The sequence below is a fragment of the Schistocerca americana genome, chromosome X, assembly GCF_021461395.2.
Source record: "Schistocerca americana isolate TAMUIC-IGC-003095 chromosome X, iqSchAmer2.1, whole genome shotgun sequence".
Classification (NCBI taxonomy): domain Eukaryota; kingdom Metazoa; phylum Arthropoda; class Insecta; order Orthoptera; family Acrididae; genus Schistocerca; species Schistocerca americana.
The window spans coordinates 952,962,910-952,980,942 of record NC_060130.1 but is presented as its reverse complement, the minus strand read 5'-3'; the positions used below and the strand labels follow the sequence as shown (position 1 = coordinate 952,980,942).

The 18,033-nt window shown below is 46.8% G+C and overlaps 1 long non-coding RNA gene across 1 annotated transcript in view; it reads right to left on the bottom strand.

Annotated features, from left to right (window-relative positions):
* LOC124556556 overlaps nucleotides 1-17,406 on the bottom strand; it is a 91,320-nt gene extending 73,914 nt beyond the window's left edge. The window contains exon 1 of the long non-coding RNA XR_006968619.1: nucleotides 17,291-17,406. This is a non-coding gene — a long non-coding RNA (uncharacterized LOC124556556). The remainder of the gene's footprint in view (nucleotides 1-17,290) is intronic.
* Between the last annotated feature and the right edge of the window lie 627 nt (nucleotides 17,407-18,033).

The window sequence follows — 18,033 nt, the reverse complement described above, 5'->3', positions numbered from 1 at the left end:
CTCCCTCGGGCATGGGCGTGTGTGTTTGTCCTTAGGATAATTTAGGTTAAGTAGTGTGTAAGCTTAGTGACTGATGACCTTAGCAGTTAAGTCCCATAAGATTTCACACACATCTGAACAATTTTTGATAAAATTTTCTCGAAGTCCTCTCCAGCCAGCATCAAGCCGGGGAAGCCAGGCCAACGCCCCGTGCCACAATGAAAACGACAAATAAACAGAAAGCTGACAGAAAAGGAACAAACCCGGAAGCTATTGCCTCATCTCATACGAGCGGGAAGCTTGAATTGTAAATTTAGCAACAGCTCAGCTGGATTTGGTAACAGAGACTAAACGTTTCACAAAAACACCTATCGGCCTGCTGATGTGGCGGGAAAGCAACAAGCTGAATCCGTGAAAGCTATTCTTGCGAAATAGAGAATGTTAAAGATGGCTGGTGAGGCCGAAAAAGCAGTAACAAACACTCAAGCATCCGAGCCTTTCTGTTAAATCATTACGTTGCAGTACACCAGCTACGAGGCGGAGTTTGATGTGCTGCTACCGTCGACAAGATGACTTCCGCCTCCGAGCCTGCTACCTGTCTAGTCTATCAGACTCTGTAGCTGTAGGACACGAAGACTTCTTCCCACGGCTTGCTGAGCCGAACTGACGGTGTTTGACGCATTATACGCGTATCGCAGTATTCTGAAGGCGCGCTAAACGCTGGTACCTGTAGGCAGTCATCGACGTCCCCACCCTTCCTCGGTACGGGGGCTACGCGGTGGTCCATCCCCACACCGTGCAGGCTGCTGAGAGCTACCCCTGTGCCCTGACATTTCGCAGGCTCTGTCCTGGTCAGTCTCGCCAGATCTACGGGCTGCACCGTCCACCTCCGAGGCCTGCCATTCGCACGACACCGTGATTACGTGAACCGTGAGCCGCACGCCGGAGTTACTGAGGCAGCAGCAGGCGTCGACACTGCACCGCAACTGGGCTGGGTGGCAACACGGGGGAGCATATACGAGGGCAGTTCAATAAGTAATGCAACACATTTTTTTTCTGAAGCAGGGGTTGTTTTATTCAGCATTGAAATACACCAGGTTATTCCCCAATCTTTTAGCTACACAACACTATTTTTCAACGTAATCTCCATTCAATGCTACGGCCTTACGCCACCTTGAAATGAGGGCCTGTATGCCTGCACGGTACCATTCCACTGGTCGATGTCGGAGCCAACGTCGTACTGCATCAATAACTTCATCATCCGCGTAGTGCCTCCCACAGATTGCGTCCTTCATTGGGCCAAACATATGGAAATCCGACGGTGCGAGATCGGGGCTGTAGGGTGCATGAGGAAGAACAGTCCACTGAAGTTTTGTGAGCTCCTCTCGGGTGCGAAGACTTGGGTGAGGTCTTGCGTTGTCATGAAGAAGGAGAAGTTCGTTCAGATTTTTGTGCCTACGAACACGCTGAAGTCGTTTCTTCAATTTCTGAAGAGTAGCACAATACACTTCAGAGTTGATCGTTTGACCATGGGGAAGGACATCGAACAGTATAACCCCTTCAGCGTCCCAGAAGACTGTAACCATGACTTTACCGGCTGAGGGTATGGCTTTAAACTTTTTCTTCGTAGGGGAGTGGGTGTGGCGCCGCTCCATTGATTGCCGTTTTGTTTCAGGTTCGAAGTGATGAACCCATGTTTCATCGCCTGTAACAATCTTTGACAAGAAATTGTCACCCTCAGCCACATGACGAGCAAGCAATTCCGCACAGATGGTTCTCCTTTGCTCTTCATGGTGTTCGGTTAGACAACGAGGGACCCAGCGGGAACAAACCTTTGAATATCCCAACTGGTGAACAATTGTGACAGCACTACCAACAGAGATGTCAAGTTGAGCACTGAGTTGTTTGATGGTGATCCGTCGATCATCTCGAACGAGTGTGTTCGCACGCTCCGCCATTGCAGGAGTCACAGCTGTGCACGGCCGGCCCGCACGCGGGAGATCAGACAGTCTTGCTTGACCTTGCGGCGATGATGACACACGATTTGCCCAACGTCTCACCGTGCTTTTGTCCACTGCCAGATCACCGTAGACATTCTGCAAGCGCCTATGAATATCTGAGATGCCCTGGTTTTCCGCCAAAAGAAACTTGATCACTGCCCGTTGTTTGCAACGCACATCCGTTACAGACGCCATTTTAACAGCTCCGTACAGCGCTGCCACTTGTCGGAAGTCAATGAAACTATACGAGACGAAGCGGGAATGTTTGAAAATATTCCACAAGAAATTTCCGGTTTTTTCAACCAAAATTGGCCGAGAAAAAAAATGTGTTGCATTACTTATTGAACTGCCCTCGTATGATTGCCAAATCATGCATATGATTAATGACATGATTGATAATTTCTCGATGCTTCATGACATGTCCAATCAAACGATCCCTTCTTTAAGTCGAGTTGTGCTGTAAATTTCGTTCCACCGATTTGTTTCATATATCCTAATTAGTAATCCGACCTGTCCGTCCACTCTTCAGCATCCTTCTGTAGCACCACTTTTAAAGGTTTATATGGTGTCACCGCCAGACACCACACTTGCTAGGTGGTAGCCTTCAAATCGCCGCGGTCCGTTAGTATACGTCGGACCCGCGTGTCGCCACTATCAGTGATTGCAGACCGAGCGCCACCACGCGGCAGGTCTAGTCTAGAGAGACTCCCTAGCACTCGCCCCAGTTGGACAGCCGACTTTGCTAGCGATGGTTCACTGACTACATACGCTCTCATTTTCAGAGACGACAGTTTAGCATAGCCTTCAGCAACGTCATTTGCTACGACCTAGCAAGGCGCCATATTCAGTTACTATGAATGTATTCTAAACAGATAATATTGTGAATCATGTACCGTCAAGAACGACGTTCATCATTAATGGATTAAAGTTAAGTATCAAACTAATTACGTCCGCTTTCTGAATTCTAATTCCTTGTCATGTTCCAGACCTCACGTCGGTATAGTTCTTCCCTCCCCACGCTAGCCTGCGTGAGCTAAAACGCGTGCACTTCGGCCTCCACTCGTAACACTGTGTTGGCTCTTCTGCTAACACAAAAGTTTACATTCTCTCCTTGTCTGAACTGTTTATCGTACAGGCTACACTTCCGTATAAGAAGACGCTCCAGACCAATATTTCAGAAAAGACTTCCAAACATTTACGTTTATGGACTATTTGATGTTAGCAAATTTCTCTTTTTCAGAAATGCTTTTCTTGTTGTTGCCAACCAGCATTTCATATTCTTTAAACTTCATCCACCGCCACTTATTTTGCTACTCAAATAGCATCTACACTGTTTAGTGTATCAGTTCCTACTTTAATTCCCTCAGCGTCGCCTGATTTACTTCGTCTCCGTTGCATTACCCTTGTTTTACTTCTGTTGTTACCCCTCTCTTCCATTCCAGTGGACAGATTTTCCGAGTAATTTGACGTTAGCTGGTTCAAATGGCTCTGAGAACTATGGGACTTAACAAAAAATGGTTCAAATGGCTCTGAGCACTATGGGACTTAACTGCTGTGGTCATCAGTCGCCTAGAACTTAGAACTACTTAAACCTAACTAACCTAAGGACATCACACACATCCATGCCTGAGGCAGGATTCGAACCTGCGACCGTAGCAGCAGCGCGGTTCCGGACTGAAGCGCGTAGAACCGCTCGGCCCCACCGGCCGGCTGCCGTTAGCTGAGTAAGGACATAGGTGTAGAATAGGAGAAAATACACTCCTGGAAATTGAAATAAGAACACCGTGAATTCATTGTCCCAGGAAGGGGAAACTTTATTGACACATTCCTGGGGTCAGATACATCACATGATCACACTGACAGAACCACAGGCACATAGACACAGGCAACAGAGCATGCACAATGTCGGCACTAGTACAGTGTACATCCACCTTTCGCAGCAATGCAGGCTGCTATTCTCCCATGGAGACGATCGTAGAAATGCTGGATGTAGTCCTGTGGAACGGCTTGCCATGCCATTTCCACCTGGCGCCTCAGTTGGACCAGCGTTCGTGCTGGACGTGCAGACCGCGTGAGACGACGCTTCATCCAGTCCCAAACATGCTCAATGGGGGACAGATCGGGAGATCTTGCTGGCCAGGGTAGTTGACTTACACCTTCTAGAGCACGTTGGGTGGCACGGGATACATGCGGACGTGCATTGTCCTGTTAGAACAGCAAGTTCCCTTGCCGGTCTAGGAATGGTAGAACGATGGGTTCGATGACGGTTTGGATGTACCGTGCACTATTCAGTGTCCCCTCGACGATCACCAGTGGTGTACGGCCAGTGTAGGAGATCGCTCCCCACACCATGATGCCGGGTGTTGGCCCTGTGTGCCTCGGTCGTATGCAGTCCTGATTGTGGCGCTCACCTGCACGGCGCCAAACACGCATACGACCATCATTGGCACCAAGGCATAAGCGACTCTCATCGCTGAAGACGACACGTCTCCATTCGTCCCTCCATTCACGCCTGTCGCGACACCACTGGAGGCGGGCTGCACGATGTTGGGGCGTGAGCGGAAGACGGCCTAACGGTGTGCGGGACCGTAGCCCAGCTTCATGGAGACGGTTGCGAATGGTCCTCGCCGATACCCCAGAAGCAACAGTGTCCCTAATTTGCTGGGAAGTGGCGGTGCGGTCCCCTACGGCACTGCGTAGGATCCTACGGTCTTGGCGTGCATCCGTGCGTCGCTGCGGTCCGGTCCCAGGTCGACGGGCACGTGCACCTTCCGCCGACCACTGGCGACAACATCGATGTACTGTGGAGACCTCACGCCCCACGTGTTGAGCAATTCGGCGGTACGTCCACCCGGCCTCCCGCAAGCCCACTATACGCCCTCGCTCAAAGTCCGTCAACTGCACATACGGTTCACGTCCACGCTGTCGCAGCATGCTACCAGTGTTAAAGACTGCGATGGAGCTCCGTATGCCACGGCAAACTGGCTGACACTGACGGCGGCGGTGCACAAATGCTGCGCAGCTAGCGCCATTCGACGGCCAACACCGCGGTTCCTGGTGTGTCCGCTGTGCCGTGCGTGTGATCATTGCTTGTACAGCCCTCTCGCAGTGTCCGGAGCAAGTATGGTGGGTCTGACACACCGGTGTCAATGTGTTCTTTTTTCCATTTCCAGGAGTGTAGTTAGCGGAAATAAACGTCTTAACTATTTAATTTCTGATGGAGTGCTGAAATTACTTAGGACTTTTTCGCATTTAGTTTTAGGGAAATAAAAACTGAAAGAGTTCTATTCGAGAATGTCGTGACAACGATGTAGCTCCCCAACCGAAGTCATTACTCGTAAAGCGACGAGTTGGCCAGTGCCGGTGTACTTGCTTTCGCGTATGTCCGGTAAGGAATCGGGTCATCGAAGGGGAAAGTGAGCGAGCATAGCGGACACCTCCGCCGTGTGACGTCCTGGCGTGTTGTGAGGAGTGCGGACTTGCGTGTTCTTGGGCGCCACCGCCGCCGCGGCCGCGCATTGGCTGCGTCCCTCGCCCGCCGCCTCCCCTCCACCCCCCCTCCCTCGCCGCTCCCCGCCAGCGCGTTCCCCTCCGTCTTTCGCGCGGTTTCCTTTCCTCGGTCGTTACGTTTCTTACCCCAGCGGCGGCGGCGGCGACGGCGGGGTCCGGCGGAGCATGCGCGCCCGCTAATGTAAGAAGACAGCCATGTTGCCGCACTCCCCTCCGCGCGCGCACCGCCTCCCCGCCTCGCCCCTCCCCCGCAGGCGAGAAAAACATCTCAAGACTGGAGACCGAGACACGCCTTCTTTGCCTTGTACACTGCACGCGTCGATAATAAAACTCACCCCACCCCCGAGCCGCAGCCCCCTCCGCTCGCCCCCCTCCCCCCTCTCCATCCGCTGCCACCACCGCGTTATTACAAACATCTCCGGAGCGGGAGAGCTCGCTGCGCCGCCTCTGCTCTTCGTGCGCAAAAACAGAAAGAAGAAGAGAGGCGGAGGAGGAAGGGCTAAAATAAAATAAAAGAGGGAGAGGAAGAGAAGAGGAGAGAGGTCGCCTGCCGCTTCTGCGCCTACAAAAGGCAGCCCAGCTCGCCCTCGCTTCCGCCGTCTTCCCGTCAGTCGGCCGAATGACGGTGCGGAGGCCCAATACTCAAAAACGGCTGCAATAAAGGCGCTGCAAAATCTTATTACCCCTCCTCCTCCTCCTTCTCCCCCGCGCGACCGCTCGATATTTCTTCCGATACGGCGCCGGTGGTCGTAGCTGTGTATCCTGCGCCATTCCAGCACGCAGCATTCATTTCTCTCCGTGAATGGTACGTCTTCGCACTCGTACGAGGCGGACGTTGACATCTTCGAGCGTTGCAATTACCGTAATGCACCTCGTGTTGCTTCCGTGACGTTGGATAATGGAGACGTTTGCAAATTATGTTCTTTTAGAGCACCCTGCCTATTTTCCTACTCATTTGCCATCCAGTTGTGCTTGTTGCTTCTTTTATTTGCAGTCGATTTCCAAGTCTTACACGGCTGCATGTTCAGGCAGAGTTATCGAAACACTCTCACAAGTATATCTTGTTGCTGTACCACATCGTTATCTAATCTAGCAAATATAAAAATAGGTGGACGAGATTCTTACATTTACTGTAAGGGGTGATCAAAAAGTTTCCGTTTGAGGGCGTTGCTGGAGCGAGTAAGCAGCGGTGGGTCTACAAGCACCGACATGTAGGCAAGGGGTTCGTGTGATCTTCCGACGGGAACGTTTTGATCGCCCCTTATACTCAAAGGTCACTACGGTACAGCAATAATATGTACTTGCAGGTTCATTTCATTTCGATAACTGTAGATAAAGCGAGATATAACTTGGAAATGCACTGTAAATAAGGTACAGTATACGACAAGCAACTGAGTTTGCTTGTAGTAAGGACTGCCCGCTGGTTGCAATGCTGGCAGTGGGCTGTCTTTACTATAAAAAATATTTTCATGGTTGCTGCACACAGCTATGTTTAATGTTGCAACCTATGAACTCCAAAATAAAATCTAATAAACGTATACACACGTATTACAAGTCCCATATGTACCATTTACCTGCTCCTCTCTCTGGATACCCACGGAGCTTTCCGTCCTCTTTCCAGAATTCCGGCAAACTTACTCCCTTTGCGCGGTTAACTGTGCGTCTATTTATAAGCTCCCGGTTCTCATACATTGTCCTTGTGATGTATGCAAGATATGAGACGTTTGCGTATCGCGAAAATTTCCTTCTTGCTTCGTGTGGAACGTCTGCTCTCGCAACTGGAATACTTATTTGCGAGATGCGTGTCTCTTCATGACATGTTTCTCGAGCACTTCTAGTTCGGTAGTATATCTTTGTAAGGGTTCAGGACTACGAACATACAACGAATTATCTTTCCTCGTTCTTAATTTCTAGTTTCTAACATTTCTTCTTCTCTACCGTTCTTCTCACGAAAGTCAGGACTTCCAATACGCTGTGTTAAGTAAACGAAAGTCCGCCACAGTGGAAACAGTGTGTCATCTTGCAAGCGCTCATTGTTTCGCTAGTAGGAAGTAACTCTCTGTTTAGATTGTTCAACCTAGCCGCAGACAGCTGCCAAGTACTCAGGCGCAGGCGAGTAAAACAGTGGAGTTTCTCGTTACCGAAATAGCGTGCACTGCGCAACTGTCTTTCATTCCACAGTCACAACACAGGCCACCTTCCAAACAGCTAAAGGCGTATTTCTGGGTTCCGAGGAAACGACTGCCACGGTGTGTGTGCGTGTGCGCTCGCGTGTTTATGTTAGTGCGTGTGTGTGTGTGTGTGTGTGTGTGTGTGTGTGTGTGTCCGTGCAACGAAAACGACACGCTTCTTAGGACTAGCTCTTAGTGTCGTGAGGTAAGAAAGTCACGGTCAAAATTTGTTAGCGAGGTGACGCGTCGTCTGTAGCAATAACAGCGGGTACAGAAATCGTCGCGTGATACCAGAAAAGTTGAGATGACACGATATTCCTGCGTAATGACATTCAGGTTCCGATGAGCAAGCCAAGACTATGTGAAGGGCTTGGGTTCGAAGCCCGTTTGCCGAGGTACTAGCGACAAGCTGAAACGCTGAGTCTATTCGTGAGGAGTGATCGGACACACAACTGGTAAGGTCCTGCTGTCGGAAGGTAGGAGTCCCGGGTTTGAGCCTCGGTTCCCTACACAGCTTTATGTTCCCATGTGTCAGACATGACTTTCTCGTCTAAGTGTTATTTCAACTTGTTCTACACCGTCATGTTCGGCACACTTCAGGTTTGTTCTGAGATACAAAACGCCAAAACCTCCTGTTTTGTACACACCACAATATACTGTTACGTGTAGTATGCACAAATCACTGCTCAGATTCCACAAAACTGTCAACGAAATATTACGCAAGGATAACCGAAGATGTATCATCGTAGTGTGAACCATCGTACTCGCAGCAGGATTTGAATCGGCTTACAACCAGCTTGATCTACATTTTCTGACTTCCCTCATTTGCGTAAGGGGAATGTCGGGATGACTGACGATCTCCAGTATGATTGCCCGATCTGATCTCTGACAAATCCGTTGTCGACGAACTCTACGCTTCACCCCCAGTTGATGTGTGCTGGCATCAGAATGAAAGCTTTTTGCACACAGATAAATGCTGAAGTTACTTCTTGGTCCCTCACACGTCTTACCCTTTCATTTAACATTAATGTTCTTCTTGTAACAATGGACACTGTAATAAATTGGTATTTTCACAGTCGATGGTGTATTTATTCATTACTTCCTTGCCGCCTTCTGGCCTATGAACAGACTGACCCAACTACTTACAGGGAAACGTAAAATTTAACGTTGCCTTCGAACCACAGTGCACTTCGGCATTTCACACATTAAAAATGTTGCCTGAGGTGAATGGAAGCGATAACTGACATAAAAGTGTTAAGACTGGCTGCTAATAGAACCACAGACATTTGTATTTAACCACTGGATCACCGAGCTGTATCTTCTGTGTCTCAACATCCTGTCCGCACTGCCATCTATATTTCTACCACAAAACTGGGGACGCCACCTTGCTTCTCCATAACGCTGGATGAACATACAGAATTTGGAAAGTGTAGACGCTCGTCTTGGGTTAGGTTAGATGCTCGTTTCTACATTGTCACGGTCTGACAGGTTCGCGCTAGTTTACACCCTTAACTGGTTTTTAAATGGCTTTCCTCAATTGTCTAGACGGATGTTGTCCCTCGTTCACATTATGCATTGCGTGTTGGGTCCACGGACACGTTTCGCTTCTAATAGTACAGAACGTATTAGAATCGCCCACAGACACGAGCTATATTCGTACTTCATGCTTAGTTTGTATTACGTGATACACCTCTTTATATTAACTTGTAATTAAGGCAACTAAGGTCTTGCAAAAATGGTTCAAATGGCTCGGAGCACTATGGGACTTAACATCTGAAGTCATCAGTCCCCTAGAACTTAGAACTACTTAAACCTAACTAACCTAAGGATATCACACACATCCATGCCCGAGGCAGGATTCGAACCTGCGACCGTCAGGTCTTGCAGTTTACCACATCGATGTTCCCCGTACGAAGACGTTCGCGTTGAAATGGCAATTCGCGATCGAAATGGCCCGAGTGACACACAACGGTCAGCAGCAATGCGTGGTTGATATTTCCGAGTATGTTCTCATTTTCAGCTGGAAGAGTAGTGACCTGTCAGAAGGTTGGCAAGACGTCGGAGCTGTCCCCGATAATGCTACAAGGTGAAAACTAACATAAATATAAAAGCAATCCTAAAACTTTTTGAAGCAGGTAGCAAGGCTGAAGAAAATGGAGCAGACGAGATGGTTCAGGTTTCCCTTCCACCCGTTCTTCTGCCAGTTTCCAATTTACGTCGGCTAAAGTTATCACGCAATTCCAGTCGCAGGTTGCTTGTCCAACTGCTTCCAGGGGCAAACATTTTTCAGTACTTCATATAATTAATGATCTAATTAAAATGTACAATGCTGCCATAATCTTCCCATTAAGAGACCTAATCTTTCGTTAAAGGTTTATCACAATGAATGAAGTGTCAAATTTATAGACTGTGTACAGCCTACATTTTAAGGCAGCGTAACTCAAAGCGCGCAAATCATCCAGAATATTTTCGTCCAGTATTTGAGAATGAGAACACTTCGCGACTTCTTTACACGTACTTTCAAACCTTCTCGAAACACTTTCTCGCTGACACCCACGCAAGATAAAGAAAGGAAGAAAGTTAATCGCTTATTACATTTTCGCTGCTCGTCCAGTAAAGCTTCAGCACCACAATATAGAAGGTGGAATTACTGGTTTTTTGCAATTTGGTAAGCGATCCTTAAACACTCTCGGTTTTCTCCAGAAGATATCTAGCTTCCTTCCATTGAAATCAGGCTCGTTAGTCTATAAACCTTTCTGGGCGTGGATGCAGTATTCTTGTATTCGATACAAGCGAACATCAGGTCAGTGACAGTTTTCATAGAGGTACATTTCGCTCAGTTGTATCAGAATCAACGGATTCACATCAGTTTCTCTTACTCTTTGGGTTTTTCGATCAGTTGCCAGAGAGCGATTTTTCATGTTATCTTTAAAAAATGTCCGCAAAGGGTAAGATATTTCGTGGAATGGAGGCAAGTTTCCTTTAGGTTGTAAATGTAATCGCACCCGTATGATTGGACTGGGGTTTGATTCCCGCCCTTTCCTAATACTATTCAAAAGATTTAAAATCGTTCTTGAGACAGTGTAAATGGAAAACCGTCCTATTACCATTGGCCAACTTTCGTTTCAACACACCGAGCGTAAGATCAGAGGTTGCTAGCACAAGATAATGTGGGGCCGTTGGAACCGGAGGTACGTGGTTTGAATACTATTGGTGGAAGAAACTTTGTACTTTCATCACAGCTAGACCCTATCTGATCAGCAAGAAGGAAGAAAACTTGTGGCGTACAGCTACTGATAGCCAGAGAGCACCTGTACCTAGGTGAAACCACAAAGTTCTCCACAGGTACTCGTGCAGTGAAGGCGCGAGACGGTGTTGTCTGTGATTCGGTTGTAGAATAGGGATCACCAGTCCAGTAATAAGTACTGTTGCGTGGACCTCACGTCTTTTGATGCAACTACACTTAGGTGGAATGCAGCTCAGTTGGCCAACTTATTTTGTCAAACCGCTGCTCATTCGCCTCACGAGTCTGCCTCTCAGATCTCTCCCCCCCCCCCTCCCCCCCCCTCCCCCCCCCCCCTCCCCCCCTGGCTCAACGGTTAGTGCTCACCCAGTCCGAGGACTAGCTCGTAACAGAGCTACAGCATTCACGTCCTTTTGTCTTGTTCTTCATCTGTTTACAGGGATTACAGCTGACACCTTTTTATAATTGGATCTATGTGCTTGTGTCGTGGCCCACTTCTTTATTTTTTTTGCTTTGCGTGCCCCTATATTACTGTTTTACACGAGCCGCTCAGTCTTAACAGATGATCAATAATCTGAACTCTTCTTTTTACAACAGTATTCCATAAACTCCTCTCTTATTCCACTCGTATAAGACGTCGTCATTTGTAACCACAGAAAAACCACCAGAATTAGAACAGGAGAGCTTTTCGTCTGTAAGTACCAGACCACAGAGGTGGCTTCTGATGATGCTGTTCGAGAGGTGCACAATATGTATCAGTATAGAGCGTCATAATCGTCCATAATCACACCGCTACAACACACAAGCCGTTGTCACAGTTAAGGAATAGTAAAGATGGCCCCGGCGAGTAAAGTATGACCTAGTCCACCTCAGTTTTTCATTATGTTTCACAGGTTCAAAATGGTTCAAATGGCTCTGAGCACTATGGGACTTAAAGTCTAAGGTCATCAGTCCCATAGAACTCAGAACTAATTAAACCTAACTAACCTAAGAAAATTACACACATCCATGCCCGAGGCAGGATTCGAACCTGCGACCGTAGCTGTCGCGCGGTTCCGCGCTGTAGCGCCTAGAACCGCTTGGCCACCCCGGCCGGCTGTTCCATAGGCAACCGTGAAAACTAACTAATGTCTATGCTTGGGTGTAACACAAAGTCACACTACCAAACAGCGCACTGGAACTTAGCGGCTGATAATAGCGTATAGTTGAGTGACTTCAGTCAAGCAAGACAATTTGTGGTCTCTAAGAAATAAAATCGATAAAGTAGATCTTTACAGATGGCAAAACAACGCTGATCGGATGTGATGATTTTTTAATTCTTTGGCGTGTCCGAGCTATAGCTCCATGGCTGTTCTAGTGATTGGTGTTCGAAATGGTCGCATACTCAGGATAGACGTAAACTAAGAGAGAAGATGATGTTGGCAGGAAGTACCGTAAAGGGCTTGGTGATTTACTGCTATGGTGGTCGTATTTTAGAATACGTGGCCAAGAAACGTGCACTAATAAAAGCACGAAGTCGTTTAGTAATACGCCGAGTTTCCGATGACGTAACTGCTAGAACAAAGAATGCTCCGGTAACATAGAACATCTTCGCTCCAGCGAGTACCCGGCAATGAGCTAAGATAAGCGAAGAAGATGTCGTCGCTGGAGCACTAACGGTAACGTTACAATACCTCGTAAAGCGAGCCACTCATCCGCCGGAAGGTTGCTTATAGCACTTTATGAGGCATGAAGGAAAGAGCTTACAGTTTAACGTCACGTCATTATAGGCGGGCGAGTGCTTCAGTTTGACAAAGACTAGAAAGGAAATCGCCCCTGCAGGAGCCAGTCTAGCATTCACTAGAACGATTAAGGGAAACAGTAGAAAAGAAAACAGAATTACTGGTCGGATGTGAACTGCGCACCGCCCTGATAAGACACCACTGCACCGATCGTGGCCCTATTTGGAGCAAACTGGATCTTTTTCTTCACATGCACATAGCATATAGCAGATTCTCAGGGAAGAATCGAGGATCGAACCCAGAAGCCTCAGCTGATATTTTACCCATTGTCTTAGTCAGCTAGTTTTCTTTTCTTCCCGACTGTTGCGTGTACTTCTCCCTTCTTTCAAATTTACGTCAGTTCGTCCTTACGGTCACATGTGGTTTCTCTCGTATCATCTTGGAAATACTTTGTAATTTTGGTCTGAAAGCCCATAAAGCGTTTATTCACTTGTCCGACCCTGCCGTCTCTTTTCCCGCTATCTGCTACTACACAAACCAAGGACGAAGACTAGCATTTGCGACCCGTATCTGAGAAGAGGTACGTAAATTCGACTGCTGCTCGTAATCTTGTGCAAACGGTTCAATATAAATACACAGTCACATATCCTACTACGTCTATAATACATTATCTTAATCTAAACGGTTCAGTTTGTGTCTCGCCCGAATTCATAATCGATAGCTTGCTTTATATTCGAAAAAGATGGTGATATTTTGAGAACCGATCGGGGTCAGTATACATTGATATTCTGATGAAGCAAAAAGTATAGAAAGTCAAAAAAGTAATGCATCACTGAAATTACTGATATTTACTTCCTAGTCGCAATAGATGGAGTCTTTTCGCAGTCCTAATGAGCTATTCGTCGTAAAAAAAAAAAAAAAGGAATGAACATTGATTTTGACGTCCAGTCGACATCGAGGTCATTAGCGGCAAAGTACAAGCCCGGAATGTGTCAAAGATGGGGAATGAAATCTGCCGTGCCCTTGCGAAGGAACCACCCCGCCATTTGCCTGGAGTGATTTTGGGACATCACAGAAAACCTAAATCCGGATGGCCGGGCGCGGGTTCGAACCGTCGTCTTCCCGAATACGAGGCCAGTGTGCTAACCACTTTGTGTCGTGAAGTGTTATATTGCGACTGAATTTAGACATGGAACTGTCTGCTTCCGCTTCCACTGTTTACTGCAAAATCGATCTGCTCAGTGGCAGCGGATGCGCCGTTTTCTACAGCTGTGTTCTCACCCTCTGACGGATCGGCAAAATTGGCGGTGATTCTGAGTAACCTCTCGGAAAATGACATGTAAAAGTTTTTAGTGTTGTGGGAGATTTGCCTAGATTTTAAAGCCACCAGCGCTAAGAAAACTGGTGCACAAATCTGCCGCCGGCCGGAGTGGCCGAGCGGTTAAAGGCGCTACAGTCTGGAACCGCACGACCGCTGCGGTCGCAGGTTCGAATCCTGCCTCGGGCATGGATGTGTGTGATGTCCTTAGGTTAGTTAGGTTTAAGTAGTTCTATGTTCTAGGGGACTGATGACCACAGCAGTTAAGTCCCATAGTGCTCAGAGCCATTTGAACCATTTGAACAAATCTGCCGTATCATTCCGACTAGTTTCGTTGCCACTCACCGTACACATTTTCCAATGGGAAGTAAAAAGGCATCTGGTGTAAGTCGCTGCACCAATACCACTGAGCTGTTCATTTTTGGTGTAACATGCCAAAGGACAGGGACGAACAGAGCGCACAAATACGCCACGCCAACTAGCTCCTTAACAGTACGAGAAGTCTCCTTTTCTTCAAAAAATGGTTCAAATGGCTCTGAGCACTATGGGACTCAACTGCTGAGGTCATTAGTCCCCTAGAACTTAGAACTAGTTAAACCTAACTAACCTAAGGACATCACAAGCATCCATGCCCGAGGCAGGATTCGAACCTGCAACCGTAGCGGTCTTGCGGTTCCAGGCTGCAGCGCCTTTAACCGCACGGCCACTTCGGCCGGCCTCCTTTTCTTCTTGTCGAGGTAGTATCTTTAGCAAACTTCGAATGCGAGTTTGGCAAAGGCCTACATTGTATCCAAATTCTTAAACAAACAAAAACGGGAAAGGTGCTTCCTATCGAAAGGATATTAAACATGGAGAATGCGGAGAAATTATGTGTTAAGCTTGCTGGCAACACGGCGGAAGAAGAGGAAGCAGGCAGAAGGGAAAGATGAGTGCGGTAATGTAGACGAGAGAATGCGAGGCGATGTGTGCGTGAGCGCGTGTGCGCGCGCGTTTGTGCGTGTGTAATTAAAACGCCCCCGTAATGAGCGCCTTCTGCAGCTACGAGTTCGCGCACTTCCGCAACACTATTTCTGGCTACGAGATGAATGCCAGCTGGCGTTTCTTCCTCGCGCTGTGTCGATATTAAAGTGGTTGTTACATCCTTTCCACTCCTAACACCCCTGCTAGAAGCCATTTAACGTGAGCTTGCACAAGTCAGTTTTCTAAGAGCTCTTACGAGCACTCCACAAACAGCCACTTCTTCCACAATTCGTGGGCGTTTGCAGTTTAAGACATTCGTTCAGTTCTCTACCTCAGTCGATTATACTTTTAAACACCCCTGACGAGTGGAAGCCTCACTTGTGTGTAGCGAAATGTGCGACGTTTTTAGTATCTTGGTAGACGCTTATACGCTGAGAGTGTGTAACATAGCGTGTAAACAGTAGCCCACCACTACAAATACCTATACATGCTTCACCCGCCAGCGCCGTAAAACTTCAGAGCCTGCTCATAACATCTCGGATGCAAGATAAGGAGGCACTATTGTAATTTTCATCGTTACAGATGTATCACCTCTTTGTTCTTACCTGTTACTCCGCTTCGAGCAAAGTAATCGCATGGATGAAATAGCCACCATTCTAACTCCAAAATAAATTTTAATGTAATTCGTAGTAAAGCAAACTGTATATCACTTTTAATCCTCAATACGCTTTAACGCATAACGCGTATGATATTGGTTCCGTCAAGTTACTACTAAATATAGTTTTTGACATTTTGTTGCAAAAACCAACAAGAAATGTAGCAGTACGAAGCATGGAAAGAAGGAAATAATCAAAAAATGGTTCAAACGGCTCTAAGCACTATGGGACTTAACATCTGAGGTCATCAGTCCCCTAGACTTAGAACTACCTAAACCTAACTAACCTAAGGACATCACACACATCCATGCCCGAGGCAGGATTCGAACCTGAGATCGGAGCAGCACGCGGTTCCGGACTGAAGCGCCTAGAACCGCTCGGTCAAAGCGGCGGCAGGAAATAATCCAACTATATAACAGATACCATTACATTTCTCGTAAACATATAGGAAAAAAGTGCTGAAATTAAAACAGTGCATTTACAATGGTGATTCCACTTTCTGTTATGTCACGAACCGGAATGTCTTACATGTTGTTACACGCGACGGATCGTTCAAATTTCCGCTTTCCCACCAGGGTCGAAAGTTCCAAGCTCTGATGCTTTTCCATGGCCGGGTCCCTAAATAGGTGGAGCTCCCATTAAAGAAGGCACGCCTGTAAGTGCAAACTATCGATCTAATGCCATATTTAAACATCACGATATACTCAGGAAAAGACACAGTAGATAAACAGTGTTGCTGCTTGATTTATTAATCATACAGCATTTCAGGGAATTATCGCCATCGCCATCATCATCATCAAGTGATAAGTGAGACTTATTTCTCATGCGTTGCAGTCACGTGTTTCAATCTTGTGTTAATTCTGAAAAAACGGGCATCTACTGACTGCTATGCATTTTTTCTTTAAAACTGTCGTCAAAGGGTGAAGAGAAAAACGGTACGCCGGAGAGGGACACGAACCCGGGCCTTTGCCTTACGCAGGCAGATGCTCTCCCGACTACCCTGGCACGACTTGCGACCCGCCCAAAAGCTTCATTTCCGCCAGCACAGCTCTCCTACCGTCCAAAAGTCACAGAAGTGCTCCTGCATAGCTTGCACGAATATCGTTCCCGAATAGAGAAATATTGTGGAGACATGACCCACCCACAGCCTTGGAGAATGTTTCAAGAATGAATTTTCACTTTTCAGTGGAGTGTACGCTGTTTTGAAATTTCCTGGCAGATTAAAACTGGGTGCAGGACCGGGGGAGGCAAGGTACCGGGTTTGGATCCAGGTCTGACACGCAGTTTTAATCTGCCAGGAAGTTTTAAAACACTGCAAATCATATCGCTGAGTGAAATTTCAATCTGATAACGATGTTCATTTCTCTGCGCAGAGTAGTCTGTGGAATAAGGCACCTGGTTCGGTCATGGAATATTCAATTCCCTACTGCTGAGCCATTTTTAACACCTTTTTCCCTGCATACCAGAGGAGATATCAGTATTTTGTCTCGTTTGCCAGAGCTAAGAAGGGTTTGTGGTAGATAATCGTTGCGACACTGGCCACAGATCTATTCGAATGGTGGCTACATGGCGTAATCCGTGCTACTGTTAGTCATCCTAGTGGACATTTTGTGAAATACGGACTTAACCTCATTTATGAAACCGTCATGTTAGGCCTGAGCTTAGGAAATAAGTAGTATCGTATATATTGACAAAGTTGTCCAGAATTTTGTAAACATTTTTGGTACTTACGACTGTGTCGCTCCTTGATTCCTTGCGAGTTTTCATTAACCACCGCTTAGTTGCTGAGCGCTGCGTGTCCCTTATCAGTGGTCACAGCATTTCCGTCGACTTTCCGCTCATCTACATCTCTAGGAATGCAGGAAGCAATAAATATTTATTATTATTATTATTATCAAAGTTTCATACATTGCATTGACTTCATTCGCAATTTCAACAGGACCAATATATTCACATAATGGATGAAAACAATACAGGAAACACACAAAAACCATTATTGCTAACAAAGATAACGATATTACAGAGAGTATAGAAAGTCCTTTTCGTAATAGTACTGGTTGCGTGACTTAAAATTGAAGTACTTAATCCTGTGTCAAAGCTTTGTAATTATATGTTTGCCCATTGTTGTATTAACAGCATGATTGTAAAAGTTACAATTAGATCACAAAAGCCACTACATGAGTAAGAGATTTTCACAGATGGCCTTCATCCTAAAGAGGTTAAAGTAAACAGGTCACTGTTTGGAAAAAAAGGTGTCATGAAGCAAGCATATTTTGGGCATGTTGGTTGTAAGTGTGTATTGTGGGTGCATGGAAAAGAGAGAACGTTAGAGCTCTTCAGTAATTCGCATTGGTTACATGAAAATTGGCTTCTAGGGTAAATAAGGTTGGCAAAACGTAGGAACAAGCTAACACGGATCGGCTCAGAACTGTCCTTCAGTTCGTACTTTTGAATCTATACCACACAGTCAGTTA